General features: G+C 44.3%; 1 protein-coding gene, 1 long non-coding RNA gene and 1 pseudogene across 11 annotated transcripts in view; 1 reads left to right on the plus strand and 2 right to left on the minus strand.

The window, feature by feature from the left end:
* The window catches only part of TACC2 (transforming acidic coiled-coil containing protein 2), a 207,225-nt gene that overhangs the window by 146,766 nt on the left and 41,139 nt on the right, over positions 1-19,320 (minus strand). The gene's annotated exons all lie outside the window — the stretch shown is intronic.
* On the minus strand, positions 8,910-9,131 carry LOC112830494 (dolichyl-diphosphooligosaccharide--protein glycosyltransferase subunit TMEM258-like; annotated as a pseudogene).
* LOC112830472 (uncharacterized) lies at positions 15,464-17,033 on the plus strand. The gene is made up of 2 exons (XR_003209926.2): positions 15,464-15,963; positions 16,882-17,033. It is a non-coding gene; the product is annotated as an uncharacterized lncRNA (long non-coding RNA).

A 19,320-nucleotide genomic window follows, 5' to 3' on the forward strand; every position in this document is an offset into this window, starting at 1 on the left:
CAGGCAGAATCACCCCCACCCTTTCCCCTCTAAAGACCACAAAACACAGCATCCCCATGCAGCCCATTCCTCTCCATGAAGAGACCACGCCCCCATCCTCCCCCTCCCATAACCCTCCACGTGCCCTTACTTTCTCCCCAAATCAGGAAATCTCAAAACATTCAGCTTGGAGTTGTCCATGATGGTCAATTGTGAACAGGAAATATGAAAACATAGTCACAGTAGTCCAAAATGCAGGGAAATCAGAAAGTTTTCAATAGGTATAAATCATAATAGAGGGTTTGAACCAGTTCTGTGTAACTTACAAGGAGGTCCTAAGTACTCAACGAGGATCTTTAGATGTTTGGGGAAAAGGCACAAGCGGGCAAAGCCATGCTTCGAAATAAAGAGCTATTTTTGAGAATAGTTGACTTGATTCTTTAATTCAACATGTGGTACTGTGAGGGATGTCAGCCAAAAATCAATTCTGTTTAGCTATGGAATTCCTACATGTGACCTATATATAAAATTCTTGGGAGCTGAATTACCTTCATACCCATATTTGTCTTAACTTGAACTTACTTAGCTGGACAGCACGTAAAGCAAAACTATGGGAATTTAGGGGAACATGGCTCAGAATTATGGATTTGCTGTAGATAACCAGCTATCCAGGTACTGTAAAATAGTTTATCACCTGCCATATTTGGACTGGGGTTTTCAATTCTGCATGGTTTTCATTAAATGCATTTTTTAAATTTTAAAATAATATATGGCCAACACAACATTTTGAAAATGTAGACGAAAACATCTCCCACATGCTTGCCACTTGAAGTGTTCTGGTGAATTTCCTTTTTTTCTGCACAATTTGTTAAAGGATGCAATTTTATTATTTTTACATAGATGTGATTCTATGTCCTTGTTATGATCATATATCTCTTAGCACCAAGAGAAATTGCACAAGACAAAGTCAATAGAAGCATGGTTTTTCTAGGGCTCTTACCATGTTCTTTGAAATTATTTTAGGGGAAAAAATAATGAAATTATTACAGGAAGGAAAATCTATGGAATGCTCTTGCAACTGTTACATATATATATACATTGACCCATTCACAGACCCACAGTGTTCTGAATGTGACCAGAGAAAAGATTCTACTCTACACGTTCACTACCAAAATTCTAGCTTTCGAATGCAAGGCAATGCATATACATCCATTTATCAGGGATGCACATAGTAGCAAGGTGGAATACATTCCTATTAAAATTTAGAAATTGAATTGTGTCCCCCTAAAATCCATATGTTGCAGTCCAAACCCCCAATGTGACTGTATTTGGAGATGGGGCCTTTCAGGAGGTAAATAGGTTAAATAAAGTCATAGGAGTTGAGTCCTAAAGCAATCTAAGTGGTGTCCTAATAGGAAGAGGAAGAGACACCAGGAGTGTGCCACGCAGAGAACAAGCCATGAGGGACACAGCAAGAAGCCAACATCCGCAAGCCAAGAAGAAAGGTCTCATCAGAAACCGACCGTGTCGGCACAATATAGGTATATGGGTACTTATTGTACTTTCTCGCAACATTTTGAGGTTTCAAATTTTCCAAAATGAAAGGTTCGGAAAATAATCTGTATTGCCTCCAAGAATACACACTTCCAAGGAGAGAAACCGGACGCTTGTGTCCCCCCAGTTCATACTCATGTGTTGAAACCTGATCCCCCAGGGGATGGTATTAGGAGGTGGGGCTTTGGGGAGGTGACTTGGTCTTGAAGATGGAGCCCCCATGCATGGGATTCGTGGCCTTATAAACGAGTCCCCAGGGAGTTCCCTTGTCCCTTCTGCCTTGCAAGGACACAGCGAAAAATCATCCCTCTATGAACCAGGAAGCAGGCTCCCACCAGATGGTATGTGCTGGCACCTCGATGTTGGAGCTCAGCCTCCAGAACTGTGACAAACCAGTGGTTCATGCCTGGAGTCTCTTACCCTGACTCCATTGCAGCCTCTCTCCAAGCCCCTCACCTGTGAAATGTACTGGACATCTTTGAGGGGGTGTGTGCGCATCATCACTACACCAAACATCCTCATGTAATGCCTCTTCCTGCACATTTGACACACGAATGATGTGCCTGAGGCACGGAAGATATTCAAGAGGGACCCAAGAAAGAGTTGGCTACTGTCTCAACCAGATTTGTATTTTCAGACCCACAAGCAGAGCTGACAAGGGCAAAGAAGAGAAAACTCAGAGGCCAAGTTATACAATCCCTTTAATCCTCAGCTGGCCACAAGGACGGCTGCACCCAGAAAGCCGTGGCCCAGCGCTGACGGCCACATGGGGAACCACCCCCGGAAGCACCAGGCTCGGGAGGGCTCACAAGCCGCAGCGCTGTTGGATTATTCTGGAACCAACCACTCTGCACTCCACATCTGGCCAGTTTCCTTTTTACAAGCACTTTACATTTTGTGTCCCACCCATTAACTCGGGGTCACAGCACTTAGCAGTTAATGAGATTAATGGTGTGTAATTCAGAAATGAAGTCCTTCCCACATACGTCTGCTTGCTCCAGAGGCACAGAACACAGCCCCCTCCACGCGGGTAAGAAGACAAATAAAACCACTTCCTTGTCCCTGCCTCTGACAGGAGCCGCCAGTTTAGGGGGACTGTGGGGCTTCCCTTCAGGCGGAATGAAGTCTTTATCATTTGGGGACAAGATGGATAGATTCACTCAATTAGGGCAGCTTGAAAACCTGTGGGTCTTATCAGAAAACAACCAGGAGCAAATTCCCACCGAGTGTGAGGCACACGACTCTCCCCCCACATAAAAACCCTGCTTGGTTTATTTAGCATAAGCTGAACACCAGCAATTTCTTTGATTGCCCATCCGAAGCAATTTTTTAAAACCAGATTAAAGCCACTTGTCAGAAGTAAATTTGCCTAAGGGCAGGAAAAATCCTAAGAACTGATCCGTGAGGGCTCTGCATTAATTGAAGCTTACATAATGTCCTTTTGTGCTTCAAGATTGTATCAAAATGTGTGGGATGGAGATGCTGCTCAGAATCCAAAGGCCAGCTCTTGTGGGCTTGGCTGTGCAAAACCTTCTAAAGTGGAAGGTTTTCAGCCTGTAGGGGGCACTGCCTTTGAGTTGAGGTTGTAGGATGAGTCTGGATGCGGTCTCCTTGGTGCAGACCACACACCCCCAGCACAAGAAAGGGTGAAACATAGGGTAAAGCAACCTGGGAAGAGAGGTGATTTGCTGCAGCAAAGTTCTGAGCAGACAACAGAGATGCCCTCCCCACTACCCTAGCTGGAGACAATCACGTCCAGATGGCCTCCTAAGTGCACAGTTCTGAAGATGTACACTTGAGCCAACTAGGAATGTTTGGGGAAGGAGCCTGATTGAGAAAAAACAAGCATGGCCCCTGAACTACCAGGCTTCAAGAGAACCAACAAAACCATAAAGCAGAATCGTCAGATGGAGAGTTGCCACATACTGAGCATTTATTAAGGTCAGGCCCATGCTAAGCACTTTCCAGTTATGATTGTATTTAATCCACTCAGTAGCTCTGCAGAGTAGATGGCCCTTATTGCACACACATAGAAATATCCCCAGAGAGGTTTAAGACTGGAACCAAGGTCTCAGAGCTCCCAAGGCAAAGCAAGCTCAAGCCCCGCACTGCCTCGCTTCGGGCCCTGCCACCTCCCGCTTCCCTCTACTTGCTGGCCCCACCCCTTCTGGACGGGCGCTACAGCCTCTTCTCCCACTCACTCTGGCTGCATCATTCCATTTTCCAGTCTGCAGCCTGAGCAACATGGCTTAGAAATAAAAGCCTAATCCCGTCACCCTAGTGGGAAGACTCTTCGGTGGCTTCACTTTGCCATCAGCTGTGGCCCCGGCCTACCTTTCCTGTCTCATCCCACTTGGACCTCTCCATCAGTGCATCTGCCCGGAGCCCGGAGCCTTCCTACTCTTCCCCAGGAGGTCTCAGCCCTACTCATCACTTGTCAACAAAGCCTTCCTGGCCTGGCCTCTGGGATCAGATCTCCCTTCACAGGGCCCCCTGGTGATGGCTGCAGTCACAGTTGCCATCAACATGGACTGATGATCATTCCCTCCATTGGAGTATAATGAAGACTGAGTCCTGTCTCTTTTCAGCATTGTTTCCCCAGTGTCTAGCATGTAGTAAACATTGAATATATGAATGTATGAGTAGATGGATGGATGGATGGTTGGGTGAATGGATGGCTGGGTGGATGGGTGATTGGTGGATGGATGATTGRATGGCTGGATAGATGGATGAATGGTTGGTGGATGGATGGCTGGTTAGAGGGATGGGATGGTTGGGTGATTGGGTGATGGATGGTTGGATGAATGGATGGATGGATGGTTGGTGGGTGGATGGTTGGTTGGATGGATGGATGAACGGTTGGTGGATGGATGGTTGGGTGGATGGGTGATTGGTGGATGGTTGGACGGATGGATGGATGAATGGATGAATGCTTGGTGGATGGATGATTGGGTAGATGAATGGGTGGATGGGCAGATACAAGTGAACACAAATCAAAGGTTCTAAATATGCAGAAATGCTCCCAAATCATGGTTGTTTGATGTGACAGTTAGGAAGGTTCTTTTCTTCCAGACAATTTCAGCATTCTGGTACCTATTTAGTCCAAATTCTTCCTTTTACTGATGAAGATACAGAAAAATGAGGCTCAGAAAAGGCAAAGTACTTCAGTTTAAATGCTTCTTCAAAAGAAATGAGGTCAAGGCAGCACTTTTCAACCACAAGTCCCTGTGCACACTGGGGGGTCTGATGGGTTAGGGAGTGTGCTGTAAGAAATTTGTTACTAATTATAAAGTACAGAAGTCTGTGAATGATTGGTTATTTTCATAAATTAGTGTAACTGAAAAAGATTAGAAGATTTCCCCACATAACATCACCGCTGATGTTACTCATTGCATTCCAATGTTCTTTCTGGAAAACGAAAGCAAGGGGTAGAGAGAGATCCTGTGAATTCCATCGCAGCCCCTGGAAACCTCCAGTCCTAATACACTGTTACCAGTTGGGGCAGCTGCCGTGGTGATGAGGGGGCTCAGGGCTGGGGGCGGTCCTCAGCTGCGTGGGTTCCTGCCGTGGCCCACACATTTAGGGGTTTTATGACACAGCTGAGCTCTCAGAGAAGTATAACACCCTGCCCTATTCTCCCTTAGGGTTATCTTCCAGGAAGAAGTGAGACCCCTCTGGTTGGTGAGATGGGGAAAGCAGCACCCATGGGTACGGTTTCCACACAGGTGGGGGTTAAGGTGCTCTAGCTCAGGGAGATAAGAAGTGCAGTCCCTTCATCCTCCCCCCAGCTGCCTGCCAGGTGACAAGCTCACTGGAGCTGGCCCTCACCAGCCTTCGCATCACCCTGCACTCCTCTGCAGCCTGGGACTGGGTGGGGAAGTTTAGTTCAGGGGGCAGTATCAGGAACCCCATTCTGACTTGTCTTCCAGTCCACGCTTGCTGTTGATAAAGCTGGCTTCCTTCTCCTTGCAGACTCTGGTGCCAATTTCATGATTGACTCAGAATCTGGTGGGAAGGGATATGATGAATTAGCTTCCCAAACCCCAAGAGCAGTTTAGGATGACTGCGGTGTCTTATTTCTCCCATACGTTTTCAGGACTCGCCAAAATCTGATTTAACCCATGGGCCAGGTTGTCCATGTGACTTTCTTCAGCAGAAGGAAGGCTGAGACCCCAACCAAAGAAAGAAAACTAAACTCCAAAATGTTTTCAGGTCTTCCAAACATGGAATCAGAGTATACCTGGTTAATCTGGGGACCGTGTAGATCTTCACAATGACACAGTTAAACTGCTAATCACCGAATTGATTCACTGTCTTTCTTTTAAAAAAAGATTTTATTTACTTATTTGACAGAGAGAGACACAGCGAGAGAGGGAACACAAGCAGGGGGAGAGGGAGAGGGAGAAGCAGGCTTCCCGCCGAGCAGGGAGCCCGATGCGGGGCTCGATCCCAGGACCCTGGGACCATGACCTGAGCCGAAGGCAGACACTTAACGACTGAGCCACCCAGGTGCCCTCACTGTCTTTATTCTTGCCCTTTGCTTTGTATTTTTCTCTCTGTGAATCATAAGTCTGGTAACCAAGTGCTCTAGGGTTATACATAACTATGACTCTTGGAGGTATTCTACTCTCTATGGGATGCCCACTTCCCAGTTTTTCTTTCTTTCCCTTTTCCATCTCAAACTAGGAAGACTGCCTAAGAAGATAGTCTCCTCAAGAACTTGATATATAAGGGGCACCTGGGTGGCTCACTCAGTTAAGTGTCTGACTTTTGATTTTGGCTCAGGTCATGACCCCAGGGTCATGAGATCAAGCCCCACGTTGGATTCCGTGCTCAGCACAGAGTCTGCTGGGGATTCTTCCCTCTCTCTCCCTCTCCTTCTGCCCCCTCACCCTCGCTCATGCATGTGCACTCTCTCTCAATAAATAAGTAAATAAAATCTTTAAAAAAAGAGAGAGAACTTGATATATGATTGGGCCAACTATGATAGATTATTCTGGATCACTTATTAATGACTAACAAGAGTTGTGTAGGATATGACCTCTATTTTTACATTTCTATCAGGAGCCTTTAAATACCGAACTCTGTACGTCTCATGATTTTTAGATGTGCAAGAAAGTTTTCCCTGGTCTTTAGACGATACAGGAAGCACTACATGAAACATAGTTAAACAAGTTTCTTTACTGCAGGACTTCTCAGTGCCTTTGAGATACTGCCATACATTGTGAATCAACAAGAAGATATATGCACAGTGTTTTCCAAACTTGGTGTTTCTCAAAAATCTTCCTCTGCCCCTTTTCCTGATAAAGCATTTAGTGAGACTGATGTGCCACCCACCGAACATAGGACGGAATGCATTGCCATATGTAAAAGGAAGATTTGGTAAGGACCTTTCAGCTGTCCTGTAGAGAACTAGAAGGATAGTTCTCGAAACACACTATCAAAGCACCCCCTGTACTCACCTCTCACCTGCTCTGGGAACAGAATATGCCTGTAAATCAGGAACATGTGAATAGCTCTTTTGTGCCTCAGAGCAAGGCCAGCTAAGGGCTCTACATAGGAAGTTCTTTCCCCCTCCAAGGTAATACCCCCTAATTCTCCCCCGCAATGAGAACCCCCAATTCCCTCCATCATGGGATTCCCCCCTTTCCCTCCTCCATGGTAAAAGCCCTTACTCCCCTGAACAGTGCTGACCCCGTCACCTGTCTCTGTGGTAGGACCCCCCATGCACCTCCCTCCATGGAGGGCCTCCCTCCCTGAGCTGCATATGCTCCCTTCTCTATTCTCCTAAAGCCGGTGTGCAGACTGTCTCTCAGTACCTGTGTGGTATATTTGTTCACTCACTCATTTTCCCGCTGGGTACGACCTCCTGGAGGTTAGAGGGAATTTATCTCATTTATTTTTATATCTTGGTCTAGCGCTGGTACCTACTCTGCCGAATGAATGATTGAAAGATGGAATGAATATAGAAATGAGGAGTAATTTTTTTTAACTGACATAAAAAAAACCTTTACTTCGGTTAACTCCCGTACTGTGAGATGCATTGCCTATTCCAGGGACTTTGGAAAAGTATTTATGTTCTAAGTGATTCGTGCAGAGGAAAGAATTCTCAAGTTAATAAAGAGAGGGAGATTGCCAAGTCTCAACAACTAATCCTGGTATTTCACGGAGAAAGGCACCTCCTCAGAAACTTCTTGGCCATCCCAGCAGATTAGGTCCAATCTACACACGCGGTCCTAATTTGTCCAAACGATGCTTCCTGCACAGAGGCTGAGGAGCCCACTGACCTTGGCAGCCCTGTCAGACTCAGCTTTGTATTTTTAATCCAGTTTTAACTCTTTCCTCTGCTCATTCTGTGCCAGAAAAAACAAAGACCACAATGCTTGTGTAATCCATGCAATAGACAGGAGGAACATTCTGGTAGGTTCTAAAGAGTTATGGGGGAAAAGGGCGTGTATGTGAGGGAGTGGTAAAACCCCAAAGTATCCTTATTATTCAATGTGTGCTCTGCCACACGGACTTATATGACTTCAAGGTCAAGGTGTCAGTCCACTTGTGACAATTCATTATCCAGCATAGTGGGGTGGGGGGGGGGAACAGGCATCTGAATTCCAAGGAAAATTCAAAAAACTGTCTTCTAATCAATTTTTTTAGCATCTGTCTTGTGGGGTCTAAAAGACAATGGAATGACCCAATTTTGTGGTTCCCAGACTGATTGCTAGAAGGGGCTGATGGATTGTTGCACACAAGAGCTCCCCAGAGTTGGCACAAATCCACATCTCTTTCTGGTTGTCACTTGCTTCTGTCATTGTCCTTTCAGTGCATCTAGGTACTGTCGTGACCAGATACCAATTCATTTAAATACATTTCTTTTTTTCTCTTTTCTTTTCTTTCTTTTTCTTTTTCTTTTTCTTTCTTTCTTTTTCTTTCTTTCTTTCTTTCTTTCCTTCTTTCTTTCTTTCTTTCTTTCTCTCTCTCTCTCTTTCTTTTCTTTTCTTTTCTTTTCTTTTCTTTTCTTTTCTTTTCTTTTCTTTTCTTTTTTCTTTCTTTTTTAGTGAGGGAGAGAGAAAGAAGCAGAGGGGCAGAGGGGGAGAGAGAGAGAATCCTTAAGCAGACTCCCCGCTGAGCGCAGAGCCTGACACGGGGCTCAATCCCACGACCCTGAGATCATGACCTGAGCCAAAACCAAGAGTCAGTTGCTCAACCAACTATGCCACCCAGGTGCCCCTTTCTTAATTTTTCTTTTGGTCACACAACTGCCTTTATCGTAAGCAGTCGGTGGGACACTTCTAGCAATAGTAAAAAAAAAAAAAAAAAAAATTTAATTTACAGAAGCAGGAATTCAGTGAAACCACCAGGATGGAACCCTTGGGAGCTCATACGTAGATGCCAACCCAGAGCAGGCAGGAAGAGGACTCCAAAGCCTATGAAGAGTGAGGGCACCAAGGAGATGAGGAGCTCTTTGCAGATATGGTAACCTCATAAATGAAGAACCGGGCAGTAAAGCACATGCCAATGGCCAACAGCACCATGGTGAGATGGGGGAGGAGAGCCATGTTCACTGGACTGGAGTATCTGCTCACGGCCTCGAGCTCCATTTCGCCAAGCACACGGTCATCCACCGCTCTGCCACCAGAATATCACGTCAGCAATATTTTCTTAATTTTAAGTTAAATCCTACTACTTAGCCACAGAAAAATGTAAGCAGTGGTTTTTTGTGTGCCTAGCTTATGGCGGTATTTTTATTTTGTTTTGACATCAAGAAAGAACAAATAGCAGTCAACATATTTTTGTTAATATTCTTTCTTGATAAGCCTTCTAATGTGTATTTAAAATCATCTTCCTGCCTTCATCAACACAGTAAAAGCAGGAAACATATTGGAATCTTCCCTTGATGACTAAAAAATCTTTCAGAGAATTTGGGGCAATTCCCTGAACAAAAAGATGTCACCAATGTCACCCATGTGAGGCTGAGCTCATGTGTACTGAGCTCAAAAATGTGCTGGTCACATTTTTGTTTTGTTGAGATTTGCCTCTCTATAATCCCACTGGCCTAAATGTGTATGGGGTAGGGGGAGCTGATGAGTCAACATCACCGAGGGGCCAAGTTGGTTCCATGTTAAAGATATAAAAACCATCCCAGTCTCCTTTCCAACATGAACACAGCTGCAGTGATGATTTGGGAAGATTAACTCCTGTCAAAGTTGGCATTTGAGGCCACAGAAAGAAAAGAGACTAGAAGTGTCTGGAACACAAACTGCTCTTGAAAAGGAAAGAAAAGCAACTCTTGCCTGTGGCATCCTCTCTCTTACTAATATTTTTTTTTCTAGAAGTGTCTCCCCACCTCTCCCAAAATAAATGCCAGGTGTTTTGCTGCACTTCCATTTAAAACCAGAGAGAGAAACTTGATACGGGTGGCTTTTTGGTCTTTTCAGAGAGCTTGGGTTGGGAAGTGTCATATAAAGAATTATTAACACAACAGGGGGTGGGGCTGATGGGGGACTGGCTGCTACAGGAGACACGAGAAACAGAGGCCTGTCATCCCTGGAGATGAACAGCAACAGAGTAAGTGTTGCTCTTACCCTAGCTAAGACCTGGAGGAAGCGGCACAGGAAGATCCCGAGAGTCTCCTGGACTTGAGGGGATGGAGCTGGGCATCTGCGTGCCAGAGAAGAGGAAACTGGACAAAGCCAGAACTCGGGATATCCAAGTACTGATCAGCATGTATATGCACAAGTACCACCCGAGACTAGGTTCAGACCACCTGAGAGGTTTATAGGGAAGAATCTGTAAAGCTAACACAGGGCTGGGAAAAGCTCCTGTTCCCACCAGCCACAGTGGAAAACCTATAATTCATGGGACATCTGTTAGAGTACTAAGAAGAGCTTTGCCTCAGTAGTGGAAAACACGACCCCTGGGCTAACCACAGCTCTGGTCCCACCTAATGAAGTCCCAAAAGGATGAAGCTGTTCCAAATAACCGAACTGCATCCCAGAGCAAAGTTCAAGAATATTTATGAGAATACAAAAATATCCAGAATCCAAAAGCATAAAGCCCACAGTGTCTGGAATGCAAAGAAGCAGAAAAGTATGACCCACAATGAAAAGAAAACTCAATTAACCAAAACCAGCCCAGAAATTAGGCAGATTATAGAATTAGTACATCAGGACTTTTTAAAACGTGTTATAACTGTGTTCCATGTGTTTAGGAGGGTAGAGGGAAGATTGGGCATGTTAACTACAAATATGGAAGCTATAAAGAAGATCCAAATCAGGGGCGCCTGGCTGGCTCAGTCAGGGGAGCGTGCATTTCTTGATCTTGGGGTGATGAGTTTGAGTCCTGCATTGGGTATAGGGATTACTTAAAAATAAAATCTTTAAAAAAAAAAAATCCCAATCAAACATGTCTAGATGAAAACTCTAACGTCTAAAATGAAAAACACGGGGCGCCTGGGTGGCTCAGTCGTTGAGCGTCTGCCTTCCGGCTCAGGTCATGATCCCGGGGTCCTGGGATCGAGCCCCACATCGGGCTCCCTGCTCCGCGGGAAGCCTGCTTCTCCCTCTCCTGCTCCCCCTGCTTGTGTTCCCTCTCTCGCTGTGTCTCTCTCTGTCAAATAAATAAAATCTTAAAATAAATAAATAAATAAATACATAAATAAATACATAAATAAAATGAAAACCACACTGGGTGGGAATAGTAACAGATTAGTCATTACAGAGAAAAAGATTAGTGAACCTGAAGACATAGCAATAGAAACTGTTCAAAATGAAACACAGAGAGAAAAACAAAAAATAAAAATAAAAAAACCAGAGCATCAGTGAGTAGTGAGAGAACGTCAAGCAGCCAAATATATGTGTAATTAGAGTCTCCACACAGAGAGGGCGATTTTTCAAAAACTATTTGAAGAAATAATGGCTTAAAAATTTTCCAAAAATGATGTAAACTATAAACCCACAGATACAAGAATCTAGCTCTAAGCACAGGAAACAAGGAGAAACTTACACCAAGGCACATCATAACCAAATTGCTTAAAACCAGTAAAAACATGAAAAATATTAAAAGTGCTTGCTTAAAACCAGTAAAAACATGAAAAATATTAAAAGTGCTGGGAGAAGAAAGGACAGAAGAACAAAAGAAAGGGTGGCAGGAATTTTTGTTGGAAACCATACAAGCTAGAGTGCAGTAGGGCAATATCTTTCAAGCAGTAAAGGAAAAAAGAACTATCTACTTAGAACTCTTTGCCCAGTAAAAATATCTTTCTAAAATACAGGTGAAATGAAGATTCTTTTTTTTTTCAGACATTTAAAAGCTAAGAAAATTAATCACCAGCAGACCTATCTTTCAAGGAATGTTGAAGGAAGTCCCTCAAACCAAAAGGAAATAATACCAGATGGCCATCAGTATTTATACAAAGAACAGCAGAAATGGTAACTGTGCAAGTAGATAGAAATTCTTTTTTCCTCATTATGTAAATCTCCTTTAAAAGATAATTGGCTATATCAAGCAAAAATAACATATATCGTGGGATTTGAAATATATATAGAAATAAAACATATGACAACAAAGTACAAAGGCCAAAAGGGGAGAAATAGAAGTATTCTGTTGTATAAGGCAAGACTCTTGTATGGGGCAAGTATACTGTTGTCTAGGGCAAGACTCTTCTAAATGTACATGAAATTGTGCAATATCACTTGAAAGCAGATTGTATCACATTAAAGATGTATAGTATCAATCCTAAAGCAGCCACCTAACACAAACAGTCGTGGCTAATAAGTTAAAAGGGAAATAAAATAGAATAATAAAAATAATGACTTTTTCCAAAAGAAGGCAAAAAACGAGGGTAAAAGGGATGGAGAAAACAAATTAAAAGACCATAGATTTAAGTCAACCATATTAATAATCACATTAAATGTAAATGTTATAAACACTTCAGTTAAAAGGCAGCAATATTCAGAATGGATGAAAAAAGGAAGACCCAACTGTAAGCTGTCTACAAGAAAAGTATTCCAAATTTTGCTTAAAAACAAAGATAGATTAAAAGTAAGAGAATGGGGGGTGTTCTACTGTGAAACTACTAATGAAAGGAAAGCTCCTATGTCTGTATTATATCGGACAAAACAGATTTTGCAGCAAGGATTATTACCAGCCATGAAGAAGATCATTATAACGATAAAAGGTTCAAGTCATCAGTAGGACAAAAACATTCTAAAAGTTTATTTATTAACAGAGCTTCAAAATACATAAAGCAAACACTGATGAAAAAAAAAAAAGAAATGGCCAAATCCACAATTATAAACTGATAGTTCCATACCCCTTTCTTTTAAAAAAAAAAAAAAGGATTTTATTTATTTATTTGACAGAGAGATAGAGAGCGAGCACAAGTAGGCCGAGCGGCAGGCAGAGAGAGAGGGAGAAGCAGACTCCCCACTGAGCAGGGAGCCTGATGCGGGGCTCGATCCCAGGACCCTGGGATCATAACCTGAGCCGAAGGCAGACGCTTAACCGACGGAGCCACCCAGGCACCCCTCCATACCTCTTTCTTAATAACTGACTGAGCAAGCGGAGAGAAAATCAGTCCAGATATGAAAGACCAGAAGAACACTATCAAGCAACTTAACCCAATTGCTATTTATTAAATACTATCCATTAGTGGCAGCATTACATTCTTTTCAAGAGCAAATGACACATTTACAAGGTAGACCATATTCTACCCATTTTTAAAAGGTCTCAATAAATTTTAAAAGATTCAAATTATTCAAAGTATATCATCTGGCTGCAATGGAATTAAATTAAAAAGTTAATAACAAAAGATAACTGGGGGTTCTTGGGTGGCTCAGTTGGTTAAGTGTCTGACTCTCTGTTTCAGCTCAGGTCATGATCTCATGGGTCATGGGATGGAGCTGCAGGTGGGAAGTCATGCTCAGTGGGAAGCCTGCTTGAGATTCTCTCCCTCTGCCCCTCCCCTGACTCATGTGCACGCGTGCACGCTCATTCACATGCACGCGCTCTCTCTCTCTCTCTCTCTCTCATTAAAATAAGTAAAGCTTATAAAAAAGAAACATATCTGGAAAATCCTCCAAGTATTTGGATATTAAATAATACACTTCTAATAGCCCGTGAGTCAAAGAAGAAATTAAAAGGGAAGTTAGAAAGTATTTGAACCAAATGAAAATGAAAACACAAATATCAAAATGTCACATGTAGTTAAAGCAGGATTTAGACTTTCAGTGCACTAAAACACCTATATTAAGAAAAAAAAAAAGGTCTCAAATCAATGACCTCAGCTTCTACCTTAAGAAACTATAGAAACAGGAGCGCCTGGGCGGCTCAGTCAGTTAGGTGTCCGACTCGATTTCAGCTCAGGTCATGATCTCAGGGTCATGAGGTGGAGCCCCACATGGAGCCTGCTGAAGATTCTCTCTCCCCCTCTCCCTCTGCCCACCGCCCTCCCTCCCTCTCAAAAAGAAGAAGAAGAAGAAGAAGAAGAAGAAAGAAAAAGAAACCACAGAAACATTTGCACAACATTGAACTGTACTCAGAATTGGTTACGATGGTAAATTTTATGCTATGTATTTCTTTTACCACAATAAAAAATAATGTGAAAAACCAACAAGTAGCTGTGTGTAAAAGAAACCAGACACCAAAGTATATATGCTGTTTAACTCCCCTTTTTGTGAAGTTCAAGACCTAGCAAAACTAATTTATGATGGTAGAAGTCAGAACAGTTGTTTTTCTTGGGCTGGGTATTGACTGGGAAATGACAGGACAGAATGTTCCGGGCCAACAGGAATGATCTAGCTCTAGAGCAGGGCTTGATTATACAGGGGTATAGGAGTGCAAACAGTCATCAAGCTCTCAGCTTCATACTCTTACAGAATGTATCTTATACCAATATAAAAAGGTAATCGAAAAAAACAAAACTATGGAGACAGGAAAAAGATCAGTAGTAACTAGGGGTTGGTAGGGGAGGGGGAGGGGAGGAATGAAGAGGTGGAAACAGGAGATTTTTTAAGTCGCTTTTGCAACTATTCTGTAAGATATTGCAATAGTGGGTACACGGCATGATGTGTTTGCCAAACCCAAAGACTGTATGGACAACACAACAGTCAGGCTTAATGTAAACTGTAGATTTTAGTTAATAATACTGTATCAATATTGGTTCATTAACTGTAACAAATGTACCAAACTAACGCAAAATGTTAATAATAGGGCAAATTGGGGATGCCCTCTGAAGTATCTGACTCATGATCTCAGCTTAGGTCTTGATCTCAGGGTCGCAAGTTCAAGTCCTCCATGGGGCTCCACGCTGGGCATGGAGCCTACTTAAAAAAAAAAAAATAATAATAATAATAATAGGGCAAACTGTATAGGAGGAAGGGGGGTATATAAGAATTCTCTGCACTGCTCAATTTTTCTGTAAACCTGAAACTTCTAAAACATAGTCTATTATATATTTATACCATATATAAATATTTATATTAATACATTGTTTAAATATTTAAATACATTGTATATGACCGTGTATGTTAATATATTATTTGAATATATTTAGATATTTAAATATTTATAAATACGTATGTATATACACACATAGCTATCACAATCAATAAAGAACTCAAAAAATGAGAAAGGTCTGAGGGAAACACTAATGTTTCAAGAGCAGTTGTCTATGGATGGCGAGTGCATTGGTGATTTTTTTTTCCCTCACTTTTCACTTTTCTGTATTTTCCAAATTGTGACAATAAATGGGATATCATCTCAGGATGGAAAAATACTACTCCTCTCCTCTTTTTAAACGCTCTGTTGAAACCAGATGAGCAGAAAGCAGACACACACCTAATTTAGCACGTGACCTTCTTTTTCAGCCCGTGTCACAAGTTGGGGAGCTCACTACCCCCCTCCTTTCTGTGTTTACTTCCTGCCAGAGATAAATAATGAGTCAGAAGCAGGACTGGCGGGGCGGAGGCTGCCCCCGGCTCTGCCTGACACACCCTGCCTTGGCAGGAGCTCCTGAGTAGATCTGGAACTTTGCAAAAGTTTGTTAGGAAGGAACCGATTACTACTGCATCGGGGACATGGGGCTCGTTCATTAAGAGCTGGCCCCAGGCGTTGCTCACAAAACAGATCTTTTTGATTTTTCTTTTGTCTGGGTCTGAGAACGGACCTTGTTTATAGGGAAATTAAATTTTAAGGACAGACGGGAGTTTGCTTTCTAATGATGAAGCCCATAACACAAATGTTTTCAGACACCCGTGGGAGCTCAGCATAATGGCTCTGAGCCCAGGCTTCTGGGCAGCACCAAACCCAGCTGGATTCCAGTCCCCACCAAGCCACGCTTCGTCTGTGTGAGGGGCACGTTTCTTCACCTCCCCGGGCCCCAGCTTCCTCGTGGCCTTCTGGTCATCCGCAGGCGTCCACCCTGAGCGGCAGGTAAGCTGTGGATTTCGGCCCTGGGTCCCACATCCCGCGTGCAGGTGACTCCGTGGCAGGCAAGGCTCAGGGAACATCTTCGCCCAGCCTCTCAAGTCCACTATTTCATGTTTCAAACCATCTTTCTACCCTCCCCTAAGCTGCTGCTCCCCAAACGCCAAGGATTTCTGTGCTAAGTGAGAGTTTGTATATTTGAAAAAGCCAAGAGGTTGAGCTTAATGAGGATGCTCCATCCCCTCTTTCCCAGACTTAAAGAAGTTCTGGAATTCTCTACATAAGAGCCTAGTAAGTCGATACCTTCCTAAATTCTGTATTTCCTCTAGCCCCATAATGATGACAGCTCTTCTCTCTGCCTGGAACCGTCTCCTTTCCCCCACAAAGCCCTATTTCTGTTTGGTTTTGAAGACCCAGCGGCAAGCCTGGTCCTTCCGGAGCACTCGCTCCCTTCCCTCAGCAGAGCCGGGCCCTCTCTGCCGCCCCCGTGCTCCCATAGAGCCTGCCTGCAGCGCTGAGCTTTCCTAGAATGATTTGTCTACATGCCTCTCTCTACCACTGGACCCACAGGTCCTGTTTGTCTTTTTTACCTCTGGCCTCAAGCTCAGAGCTTGGCCTGCGGTGAGCTGTAGATTCATGTTTGCTAAATGGAATAAGGAATCTGCCCCACTTCCCCCAAAGGGATGACATATGTCCAGGTGTTGAAAGTGCTGGGTGTAGAGCAGGAAGTGAGTTGTCCCTGAAACACAAGAGTGCCCTGCTTTTTTCCCAAAGATGGAGGACGGTCCTGTGTGCCCCCCGGTGAGCCCGGGGTTGTGAGCGGCACGCTATCTTGCCAGCTTCACAACAGGATTCCCTCCTGGATGCTGGGTCTGTGACTGTGGGACTCAGCAAATATGCCGGATTCACTTTTTCCCTTCTCAGCCAATGGTCCTCGCCACCCAATTGCTCAAGCCAAAGCTTCAGGGATCTTCCTTGACTGTTCTCGCCCTCCTCCCGAATCCGGTCCATCAGCAAGTCCTGGCATCTCTCAGCTTCAAAATCTCCAAAATATTAAAGCTGTGTTTGCTTCTCCACCTTCACTGTAACCACCTCAGTGCCATGTGCTCAGTGGGCCAGTAAATACCATCCCCAGAGGGGCGAAAATTGACTCTTGGGAGGGGGAAAGGTATCTTAGATACTACACTGTAATTACAAAGTACTATCTGGTCCAATATGTCATCCAAAGACCACAATACATATACAATAGATCTGTGGTATGGAAATTTCCTGGGGAGGGGAGGGCAATTAGGAATAAAATGTCTAGGAAGATTCCTGCAGCGGGAGGGAGGGAGATAATGAATATAAGGCTGAGATCCCTGCCTCGCTCAAGACACACTAGATCCCGCCAGGGACCTGCACGGTTTCCTCTCTGACCTTCTGGCCTCCAGTCTTGCCCCCTGACGTTCTCCATACAGCAACCAGAGAGGTCTTATCAAAACATAAATCAGGGGTGCCTGGGTGGTGCAGTCGGTGGAGCATCTGACTCTTGGTTTCGGCTCAGGTCATGATCTCATGGTTGTGGGATCGAGCCCCGCATCAGGCTCCACGCTCCACATATGGAGTCTGCTTGAGCTTCTCTCTCCCTCTCTCTCTGCCCCTCCCACTTGTGCTCTCTCTCTCTCTCACACAAATAAATAAATTAAATTAAAAAAAAAAACAGATTTTTCAGCCTCACCCCAAAACTACTGTGTCAGACTCTTCATGGGAGAGGTCAGGAAATGGGGTATTTTTAATGGTTACAAGCTGGCCCGGGCAATAGATCAGTATTTCAGAAATCCCTCCACCCATAAACATCACCCAGGATGCTTATTAAAAACGCAGATTCCAGGGCGCATGGGTGGCTCAGTTGTTAAGTGTCTGCCTTTGGCTCAGGTCATGATCCCAGGCCCCGCAGCGGGCTCCCTGCTCTGCAGGAAGCCTGCTTCTCCCTCTCCCACTCCCCCTGCTTGTGTTCCCTCTCTCGCTGGGTCTCTCTCCGTCAAATAAATAAATAAAATCTCTAAACAAAACAAAACAAAATGCAGATTCCTAAGCTCCGCACCCAGCGATTTTGATTCAGAAGGACTAGGGTGGCCCCAGGAATGTAAAGATTTTACAAACACCCAGGCAAACCTTCTGATCTGGGAAGACTGAGAACCACCACCCCATATGACTTCATTTACAGTCCTTCACCCCAAACCTGCCCTGTTCCCATGCTCTTAGATACAGTTTTAAAGTCATGAATATAAGAGTGCTGGAATGAGCGGACCCACCTGCGAATAACTTGTGAATAACTGGAACCACCACGAGGATATCAGAGGATTGGGGGCCACGATGCTCGGTTATTACTCCATTAAACTGTCGCCCCTCCCCAGGCCAGGGACCTGCTTAAATAAAGGCCAGGCCAGCAGGGTTCCCAGGAGACTCGTCTGGTCTTAATTTCAGTGTGTCTAAAGTTGGTCCTCGTTTCCCTATAGTTGCTCTCACTTTAGATGTCCTTGTTTCTGATGTTGGATCCTTCTTGGGTTCTTGCTCCAGAACCTTAGCATCTTCTATGACTCCACCTCCTTTGCCCACACCCAGGCCATCACCAGGTTCTGGGGGTCCTGCTTTGGGATGGTTTCCTTTACTACAGGGGCACCCTTTAGGCCCTTCCAGCCTCCCCCTCCCATGCACCAGTCCAAGCCCCGAAATTCATTTTCTGAACTCTTTCCCCACCTGCATAAATCTTTATTTAAATATAAACAAACAAACCACAAAGCACTTTCCCAGCTTCCTGCTACCTGCAGGATAAAATCTCAACCCCTCACCTGACCTCCAAAGTCTCCTCCATCTGACCTCACTTCTTCAGCCTTGTTTTTAGTGAACGCTCGCCAGCAGTCTGGGGTCACTTCCCGCTCAGCCACAGAGAGGTCCAATTCAGGAATTCTGCCCCCACCTGGGATGGCCTCTCGAGCTATCCCCTTTAGTTCAAGATCCCCCACCCCTGCCCTCAGAGAACCCCAACAGCACCCAGCCTGTGACATCACACAGCTCCCCAAGAAAAGTCCATCATCTTTGAACTATCACCTGTGGAAGAATGGAAGAGTGAGCAGGTAGGATGCTAAAGATCAGGAAATGGCCACAACGTGACAACTTCTCCCTACAAAACAGTCATTTCCTCTGGTGTAACCCAATAGCTCTGTGATCTGAAGAAAGGTTGTAGGATGAGATTCATTGTGTTTTGAGGGTTGAAAAAGAAAGGACTGCTGCCCTCCCTGGCGGTGGGTACCCAAGGAGAAAGAAGAAGGCTCATGAGATGGTAGGCAGTGGCCCTGAAACTGGACGTGGGTGCCCAGGGCA

Source organism: Callorhinus ursinus, unplaced genomic scaffold (genome assembly GCF_003265705.2).
Source record: "Callorhinus ursinus isolate GAN/ISIS: 27379988/994484 unplaced genomic scaffold, GSC_fseal_2.0 scaffold20, whole genome shotgun sequence".
Lineage (NCBI taxonomy): Eukaryota > Metazoa > Chordata > Mammalia > Carnivora > Otariidae > Callorhinus > Callorhinus ursinus.